The sequence below is a fragment of the Lontra canadensis genome, unplaced genomic scaffold (genome assembly GCF_010015895.1).
Source record: "Lontra canadensis isolate GAN:19392208 unplaced genomic scaffold, GSC_riverotter_1.0 scaffold44, whole genome shotgun sequence".
Lineage (NCBI taxonomy): Eukaryota > Metazoa > Chordata > Mammalia > Carnivora > Mustelidae > Lontra > Lontra canadensis.
The window spans coordinates 11,098,300-11,109,350 of record NW_022631038.1 but is presented as its reverse complement, the minus strand read 5'-3'; positions in this window follow the sequence as shown (position 1 = coordinate 11,109,350).

Here is an 11,051-nt window from a genome sequence, read left to right as displayed (position 1 = left end):
ATAGATTAAAGACCTAAAGATGAGACTTTAAACCATAAAAATCCTAGAAGAGAGCACAGGCAGTAATTTCTCTATTATTGGCTGTAGCAACATTTTTATAGATATGTCTCCTTAGACAAGGGAAACAAAAGTGAAAATAAACTACTGGGACTATATAAAAATGAAAAGCTTCTGCACAGCAAAGAAAGCAAGCAACAAAACTAAAAGACAACCTACTGAATAGGAAAAGGTATTTGCAAATGATATATCCAATAAAAGGTTACTATCCAAAATATACAAGGAACTGATACAATGCAACACCCTCAAAACAAATAATCCAATTAAAAGTGGGCAGAAGAGATGAGCAGACATTTCTCCAAAGACATCCAGATGGCCAGCAGACATATGAAAAGATGGTCAACATCACTCATAATGAGGGAAATGCAAGTCAAAACTACAATGAGATAGCACAATACTCCTCTCAGAACGGCTAAAATCACAAATAAAAGAAACAAGTGTGGGTGAGGATGTGGACAAAAAGGAAGCCTTGTGTGTTGTTGGTGGGAATGTGAATGGGTGCAGCCACTGTGGAAAATGGAATGGAGTTTCCTCAAAATTTTAAAAACAGAATTACCCTATAATCCAATAATAGCACCACTGGGTATTTACTCCCAAAATATAAAAACACTAATTCAAAGGGATACATGTACCCTTTGTTTATTGCAGCATTATTTACAATAGCCAAATTACGGAAGTAGCCCAAGTGTCCATTGATGGATGAATGTATAAAGAAGATGTGGTGTGTGTGGTTGTATCACAAAATAAATATTATTGAACCAAAAAAAAAAAAAAATCTTGTCATTTGTAATAACACAGATGAATTTAGAGAGTATTGTGCTAAGCAAAATAAGTCAGTCAGAGAAAGACAAATAGCACATGATTTCACCCTTATGTGGAATTTAAGAAACAAAACAAATGAGTAAAGAAAAAAAAAATAGAAAGAAAGAAAGAAACCAAGAGTCAGACCCCTGCCTATAGAGAACAAACTGATGGTTACCAGGGAGGGAGGTGAGGATGGGCAAAACAGGCAGTGGGGATTAAAGAGCACACTTGTCATGAGCTGTGTAACATATAGAATTGTTGAGTCACTATACTGTACACCTGAAATTAATATATCACTGTACTCTATGGTGGAAAAAAAAACCTTAGTTTAAAAAAATGTAAGAGGCTAAAATACACAAAATTTAAAGATCATGTAGAAAAGTAACCTTCTAGGAGGAAAACATGGAGCATGTAGTTTCACTGAAGCCAAGAAGGCAGTGACAGCCATGTCCGAAGAAGTTAAGTGTCCATGTTCAATGCCAGAACAGAATGATCACTGGATCTGGCCACATGCAGAGTGAAGGAGGAAATCTACAAATGTTGGAGTGGATCAAAGAACAAATCCTAGTGAACAATGGAAACTTTAAAACTGAAGACAGTTGAATAGCAAAAGATACCATTAAACTTTGATGAGGAAAGAGAGTGGTTGCTGTACTTACAAGTATATATGAGCTCGAGGTGCTTTTTACTTAGTCTCGACCTAATACTGGCTGAAGTTTATGAAGGGCTTCCTATATGCCAGATGCCGTGCTAAGGGCTTTTCCATGCAGTGACACATATGAATGTCACAATGAGCCTGTGAGTTAGGTACTACTATTTCTATTTTATATCTGAGGAAGAGTTTGTCACTTGTCCACGACACAGAACACATGAGGACAAAATTAGTCTTTTTGATCAAAGAGGCTCTTTCTCTGCAAAAACAGAGAACAAGTTGGGTCCAGAGGCAAGTATGGACTAAGAAAAATGTATGCTTTGGTTCATGTAATTGCCACTTCTCTAAGGGGGACACCGTTTAGACTGGTCTCCTCACTGTGCTGTCACAGGAATAGTTCAAGTCTTAGACATTCCAACTTCTGTAGCTCTGCTGACAAAGTTCCTGATCTCATCTGCTTTAAAATTTGAGCACTTTCTACACTTGTTCTTAGTTGCAAACTCCAAGGAGCCTTGGACCACCAGGCTCACTAGGACCCCTCTCTGCTGGGAAGCCCCCACACTTAGCTCCCTAACATAGCCCTGTGTCACTGCACAGTCTATGGTTCTCCTTTACCAGCTTTATGACGTGTTGAGTTCTTTTTTTCCACTGAACATATTAATGCTTCTTCAGAACAATAAGCAAAAATTATTATTTTTATTAGAAGTCATGGTGAATCTAATATGTGAAGAATATATTTGTTTTCTGAAATAACCTGCATCTACTGAAATTTATTTTATAGCTACAGTGACTTTATTTTCAGTATAAAATTGGTATATGTAGCTAATACATAGCAGTATATTTGGAGGGATAATGGACATAATCAAGGTTGCATGGTTTTCATATTTCTATTTATACCTGCATGTCAACTAAAGTAAAGCAAACTTTACTTCCAGAACATGATTATAAGCATTGTGTAATTACGGTCTCTACATAAAACAAGGTATAATTTTCATATCCAAAATGTACTGTATTGTATTTTTTTCTGCCTAATGACTTCCTAAATCTAAGTATTTTTATTTATCCCTTCCCTCTAAAACATATTTAAATTCACTTTTTACTGGAAGCTAACATTTAAAAAAAAAAAAATAGAACAAAGAAAAACCTGAAGAATGCAAATAAGCTACCCAAAACTATTATTTATTTTCAGACTGAGTTTAACACAATCGTGATATTCTTCGGATTCTGGGCAGTAAGGAAAGCATGATGATTTATATGATGAAGTATTTTTTCTTAGGAATTAAATTTGGAAAAGAAAGAAGATGAAATGGACTTTTTATTTTTCATTATTTTCCTAAATATGAAAATTCAGCCTTCTAGAAAGGCACGATTTTCACTCAATCTAGATCAAATTAATTTACACTTCCTACTTGTGGGAGAATTCTATATTGATTTGGTGTGCGAGCTTCCTTTCTTCATTATGTGCCCAGCCAGGAAACGCAGAGACCATGATGATGGAGCAGAGACAGTAAGTAGGGAGGAGGGTAAGTTTAATGCCTGTCCCCTTCCAAAAAATCATAACAAATATTGTGTCTTCATTTAGAGTAATTCCCATAAGGTTTCTTTTTTCAAACGGAGGTTCCTAGAATACTGAGGACCATGCTGCAAATGGTTTGGTAGAAAATAAATAAGTAAATAAATAAGCGTCTGAATTTCTCATTTGAAAGGCATCTGCTGAAGCCCTAGCTCATCTGAGGTCCTCTCCTTTCCTTCTCTGGGGAAAACAGCAGGCAGCGATCGCTGCGAAAAAAGTAAAAGCTGTGCTATCACCCGCAGCCATTCAGGCCAGGAGCTCTGAAGAGCATTTAATCACCCAGCTGATTAAAAATCATGAGGCCTTCACCTACCAAGAGATCATGTGTTCTTGAAAAGGGAGAACACAATGCGTTTGACGATGGTCGTGACACTGGAGGAGGAGTAGTTAGAGCCCTCGTTCCTCCCTTCAGAAAAGCCTCGAGAAGCCTCTCCCGGGGCTCCGGGTGTGCTCTCCCCAGTCTCCTCACCAGCAGGACTCCATTACAACAAGGCTGCTCTCCTCTCACACCACCAATAACAGAAAACATGTCCATTACTCTACCGAGATGACGTGGAAATATCATAAAGGAAAAATCCAGCTGGCCGAAAATATACTTAATCCAAGACTCCTTTTCGAACTACTTTTCAAACAAGGGCAGTGTTGTTCATCAGCTACTGACACAGTCCCTACTGCCCAGATTTAAGTCCTACCACCACTGTCTGGTTCTGGGGACACCTGATCAAGGGATCGTTTTTCTTGGTGAGTTTATCTTTAAAACAAGACAAAATAGAAACCTATCCCATAGGTACATTGGAGGTTTGAATGGTTGACCAATGTCAAAACAGAATGGTATCTAGCAAAATGTAAGCATTCAGTTAATGAGAGTAACATTCATATATGGAAAGGATTCATCAATGGGGAAAGCCATTCTTGACTTCTAGAAGTATGCGTCATTTCAAAGAAAGGGAATGTGTTACCTGATATGATTTTGGCCATGTTAAATCTAGAAATGCTTTAGTTTACCAAGGCTCCGTCTTATTCAGCTTTGATTAATTTGCTGACACCATAGCCTGGCCTTTTACAAGAGAAAGCAGATCTCCTACTTTTCCTGTGGTATCTTAAGGATATCTAAGAATAATAGAATTTCCTTGTGGCCTAAAGATGTTGTTGGTATTTGTAGCACAAGGATGGGAACAAAATAACCCAGATGGTTGTTAGAGATATACTTAGGGCTCAGCTTCATTTAATTTACTAAATCACCAAGTGCTTTCCTGCTACAGATTAGTTTGTTTGCTCTTGTAATTTTCACTTATTAGTGTGAAGAATATGTCATTAGTGGAAAGGATGATTTATGATGATAATAGGCAGAGTAATTAATATGCATACATAGTATAAAGTAAATATTTGAGGCATTCTTACCATCTCAATCAACCTTACGGAAACAAAGCATAATAGTCATTTAATTAGTTTCATCCATGACTCTGATTACAGCCACATGATAAACTGTAACAAAAAAGTCCAAGTGTTCACTTTAGAATTTGGGAAAATATTAAGCCTAAACCTTGCTAACTTGCTCAAGAAGGTGACTTTTCTGTTTTCTAATGTGTCTTATTGCTTATTATGATAAATATGACAAACGAAAGAAGCTTGCTACCCCACTGAATTCTTTCAAAGGTTTCTACAAGTTATAAGAGAATGCAGAAGGCTTTGTCAACTGAAATGTTTAGCTCAGCAATTTAAAACCTTTTGTGCTGGCTTGTAGATTACAGTGCTAGCTTTGAAAGGAGAGAAGTAGTGTTCTGTTTTCCAGCAGCTCTTCAGTTTTTAGATGCCAAATTTAAACAAATTTCAAATTGCCCCATGAGAGTTTAGGATTAGTTCTAGGCAAGAATTTCCCTGAGAATTAGATGGTTAAGTAAGAGACATTCTTCCTATATTCATTGTTTAATGTTCCCACCCATTCCCTTTCTTGCTTTATTTTCTTCAAGGCCCCCCAGAACGTCCCCCACCGCATGGAGATCTCTTCTCTATCTTCAGATACTCCCCTTCCAGACTTGGAGTCCCACACGTGGCTGTTGTGTCCCCCACTGCATGTAGCTCACCATCTCCCCCTATCCCATTCTGTTCCTCCTCCTCCTGTGCCTGAGGGTGTGGACCCTCCCCCCACACCAAGTGCACCCCGGAAGCATCTCTCCTCAGAGTCACTTTCCCAGCCTGTTCCATGCTGCAGCATGCACAACCCTTTAGAAATCACACTCCATTATAAATGGTAAACAGAGAGGAAACAGAAGGTCCCCAGGTCTCCAGGATCCCCTCCTCTCAGGGCTATTCTGACTTCTAACACAACAGACAACTTTGTGTGATTTTAGACTAGATATAAATAGAATCATGAAATTTGTGTATTCTTTGTGTTTTGATTTTCTTCTCTCCACATTACATGTGTGAGATCCATCCATATTGTTCAGCATGGTTTGTTTCTTCATCAGAACACGGTATTATCGTAAGACTATGTCACTTATGGACATTGTTTTCTTTCTTATTTGGCTGCGATGAATAGTGCTAAGAAAATAATTATGCATTTCAGTGAACATACATATGCACTTCTTTTAGATATCCTGGTATCTTAAGAATTGATGGTTCATAAAGAATATATATTTCAGACAACCCCAGTGCAGCAACTCTTTCTGCCAACAGGTCCTGTCCCCATGCTTTAATAAACCACCATTTCACACCAAAGATATCTCAAGAATTCTTTCTTGGTCATTGGCTCCGGACTCCACCCCACTGACCATCAGTTATATTCTAAAACTTCATCATATGGCAGCTGAACATGGGGCTCTGAGTCCTTACACCTGGATGCTGAGCTTTGGTGCAAAATTGGTTGGATCCACTCTTTCCTTATTACTTCTTGGTTTACTTTTGAATTTGCCAGAGCACAACTTGAAGCAAGGCTTAAAAGAGTACATGACCACCAAGCCAGCACTACAAGAAATATTAAGGTGTGGGGGGTATTTCTATAAAAGAATAAAGAACCCAAGAGTGACATAGAGCAGAAATTTACAGAGACAATCTATAGAAACAAGGACTTCACAGGCAACATGAGGTCAATAAAAACGTATCTTTCAATAATCACTCTCAATGTGAACAGCCTAAATGCTCCCATAAAATAGCACAGGTTGCAGACTGGACAAAACGACAGGACCCATCATATGTTATCTACAAAAGACAAATTTGGAACCTAAAGATACATCCAGACTAGTGAAGGGATGAAGTACCATCTTCCATGCCAACGGGCCTCAAAAGAAAGCTGGGGTAGTGATTCTCATATCAGATAAATGAGATTTTAAGCTAAAGACTGTAGTCAGAGATACAGAAGGACACTACATCATACTTAAAGGGTCTATCCACCAAGAAGATTTAAAAATTATAAATATTTATGCCCCCAATACGGGAGTAGCTAACTACATAAGCCAGCTGTTAATAAAAATAAAGAGTCATATTGATATGAATACATTAATTGTAAAGGATCTTAACACACCACTAATAGATCATCCAAGCAGAATATCAATAAAGAAACAAGAACTCTGAATAACGCATTGGACCAAATGGACCTCACAGAAATATACAGAACATTCCACCCTAAAACAACAGAATATTCATTCTTCTCAAGTGCACATGGAACATTCTCCAGAGTAGACTGGGTCACAAATCAGGGATCAACTGATGCCAAATGATTGAGATTATTCCCTGCATATTCTCAGATCACAATGCTTTGAAACTGGAGCTCAACCACAAGGAAAAGTTTGGAAGGAATTCAAACACCTGGAAGCTAAAGACCACCTTGCTTAAGAATGCTTGGATCAACCAGGAAATCAAAGAAGAACTTAAACAACTCATGGATACCAATGAGAATGAAGACACATTTGTTCAAAACCTATGGGATATGGCAAAGGCAATCCTAAGGGGGGAAATACATAGCCATCCAAGCCTCACTCAAAAAAATTGAAAAATACCAAAACACCAGCTCTCTTTACACCTTAAAGAGCTGGAAAATCAACAGCAAATTAACACAACCTCATGCATAAGAAGGGGAATAATCAATATTAGAGCAGAGATCATTGAATTAGAAACTAGAGATACAGTAGAACACATCAACAAAACTAGAAGCTCGTTCTTTGAAAGAATGATAAGATCAACAAACTACTGGCCAAACTAATCCAAAAGAAAAGAGAGAGGACCCAAATTAATAAAATTATGAATGAAAGGGGGGAGATCATGACTAACACAAAGGAAATAGAAACAATCATCAGAAATTATTATCAACAGTTATATGCCAATAGGTTAAGTAACCTAGAAGAAATGAATGCATTCTTGGAAACCTATAAACTTCCAAGACTGAACCAGGAAGAAATTGATAACCTGAATAGACTAATATCTAGTAATGAGATTGAAGTAGTGATCAAAATCCTCCCAAAAACAAAAGACCAAGACCAAGACCTGACGGGTTCCCTGGGGAATTCTACCAAACATTCAAAGAAAAATAATACCTTTTCCCCTGAAACTGCTTCAAAAATAGGAACATAAGGAAAACTTCCAGACTCTTTTTATGAAGCCAGCATTACCTTGATCCCCAAACCAGGCAAAGACCCCATCAAAAAGAAGAATTTCAGACCAATATACCTGATGAAGATGGATGCCAAGATTCTCAACAAGATTCTAGCTAATAGGATCCAACAGTACATTAAAAAGATTCGCCACATGGGGCGCCTGGGTGGCTCAGTGGGTTAAAGCCTCTGCGTTCAGCTCAGGTCATGATCTCAGGGTCCTGGGATCGAGCCCCACATCGGACTCTCTGCTCAGCAGGGAGCCTGCTTCCTCCTCTCTCTCTCTCTCTCTCTCTCTGCCTACTTCTGAACTCTGTCAAATAAATAAATAAATACTCTTAAAAAAAAAAATAAAGATTTGCCACCATGACCAGGTGGGGTTTATCCCTGGGTTGCAAGGTGGTTCAAGGTAGTTCAACATTAGCAAATCAATCAATGTGACAGAACAAATCAACAAGAGAAGAGAGAAGAACCACATGGCCTTCTCAATTGATGCAGAAAAAGCATTTGTCAGAATACAGCATCCATTCCTGATTAAAATGATTCAAAGTATACGGATAGAGGGAACATTCCTCAACTTCATAATATCTATCTATGAAAAAGCCACAGCAAATATCATTCTCAATGAGGAAAAGCTGACAGCCTTCCCTTTGAGATCAGGAACACGACAAAGATGCCCACTCTCGCTACTATTCAACATAGTACTAAAAGTCCTAGCAAAAGCAATCAGACAACAAAAAGAAATAAAAGATATTTGAATTGACAATGAAGAAGTCAAACTCTCTCTCTTCACAGGTGACATGATACTTTATATGGAAAACCTAAAGACTCCACCCCGAAACTACTAGAACTCATACAGCAAGTCAGTAATGTGGCAGGATACAAAATCAATGTACAGAAGTCAGTTGCTTTCTTATACACTGACAATGAAAATATAGAAAGGGAAATGAGAGAATTGATTCCATATACTATAGCACCAAAAACCATAAGATGCCTGGGAATAAACCTAACCAAAGAGGTAAAGGATCTGTACTCAAAGAACTACAGAACACTCATGAAAGAAATTGAAGACACAAAAAGATGGAAAAACATTCCATGCTCATGGATCAGAAGAACAAACATTGTTAAAATGTCTATACTGCCTAGAGTCATCTATACTTTCAATGCCATCCCGATCAAAATTCCACCAGCATATTTCAAAGAGCTGGGCCAAAGAATCCTAAAATTTGTATGGAACCAGAAAAGACCCTGAATTGCTAAGGAAATGTTGAAGAAGAAAAACAAAACTGGGGCATCACGTTGCCTGATTTCAAGCTTTACTACAAAGCTGTGGTCACCAAGACAGCATGGTAGTGGCACAGAAACAGACACATAGACCAGTGGAACAGAGTAGACAGCCCAGATATGGACCTACAACTCTATGGTCAAATAATCTTTGACAAAGGAGGAAAAATATATAGTGGAAAAAAGATAGTCTCTTTGAAAAATGGTGGTGGGAAAATTGGACAAGTATATGTGGAAGAATGAAACATGACCATTCTCTTACACCACACACACATATAAACTCAAAATGGATAAAAGACCTCAACGTGAGTCAGGAATCTATCAAAATCCTGGAGGAGAACCTAGGTAGTAACCTCTTCAACATTGGCCACAGCAACTTCTTTCAAGACATGTCTCCAAAGGCAAAGGAAACAAAAGCATAAATGAACTTTTGGGACTTCATCATGATCAAAAGCTTCTGCACAGCAAAGGAAACAGTCAACAAAACAAAGAGGCAAACCACGGAATGGGAGAAGATATTCGCAAAGGACACTATAGGCAAAAGGATAATATCCAAGATCTATAAAGACCTCCTCAAACTCAACACCCCCAAAACAGATAATCATGTCAAAAAATGAGCAGAAGACATGAACAGACACTTCTCCAAAGGAGGCATATAAATAGCTAACAGACACATGAAAAAATATTCATCATTATTAGCCATCAGGAAGATTCAAATCAAAACCACATTGAGATACTACCTTACACCAGTTAGAATGGCCAAAATTAATAAGACAGTAGACAACAAGTGTTGGAGAGGATGTGGAGAAAGCGGAACCCTCTTGCACTGTTGGTGGGAATGAAAGTTTGTGCAGAGACTTTGGAAAACAGTGTGGAGATTCCTTAAGAAATCAAAAATAGAGCTATCCTGTGACCCTATAATTGCACTACTGGGTATTTACCTCAAAGATACAGAGGAAGTGAAAAGAAGGGCCATCCGTATCCCAATATTCATAGCAGCATAATCGCCAAACTGTAGAAAGAGCCAAGATGCCCTTCAGTGTACAAATGGATAAAGAAGATATTGTTCATATACACAATGGAATAGCATGCCACCATCAGAAAGGATGAATACCCAAGTTTTGTATCAACATGGATGGGACTGGAGCAGATTATGATGAGTGAAATAAGCCAAGCAGAGAGAGTCAATTATCATATGCTTCCACTTACTTGTGGAGCAAAAGGAATAACATGGAAGACATTAGGAGAAGGAAAAGGGAAAGTGAACTGAGGGAAATCAGACGCAGAGATGAACCATGAGAGATAGTGGACTCTTGAGAAACAAACTGAGGGTTTTGGAAGGGAAGGGGGGTAGGAAGTTAGGTGAGCCTCGTGGTGGGTATTAAGGAGGACATGTATTGCATGGAGCACTGGGTGTGGTGCATAAACAATGAAACTTGGACTACTGAAAAAGTAAAATTAAATTGAAAAATAAAAGATAATATATTTCAGATTTTTAGATGGTGCCAGTTTTCCAAAGTGGTTAGGTCAGTTTGTATTTCCACTAGTAGTATATGAGAAATCTGATTGCTTCCTACACGCTTGTTGATGGTTGATAGATTCTACTTCTCTTCTTTTAGACTTTCAGGTGATTATCTCGTAGTATTTCACTGACAACCGTTAAATTGGGCCTATTTCAATGTATTAATTGACTCTTAGGTATTTTCCTTTGTGAAATGTGTATTTGATTTTTTAAAATTTTTTATTTTGAAACATTTGTCTTTTTCAGACTGATTTTTAGGAATTATGTATTCATTTAAGTCATCATTGAATATGCATTTCTCAAATATTTCCTTCAACTGTGTGATTTTGATTTTTATTTACTCAATGGTGACTTTCAACAAAGTTCTTAATTTTAATGCAATCTATTTTTCCCATTATGTTTTGAGTTCTACTTAAGAAAATGTTATCTGAAGGACATGAAGATATTTTCCCATGTGCACCTCTAAAATTTTTATTACATCTACCCTTCGAAATAAATCAACACTCAGTGTAGATTTTTTTCTTTTTTTGTGGTGTGAAGGTGGATTAATGTTCATTTTTCAGGAAGGTAATG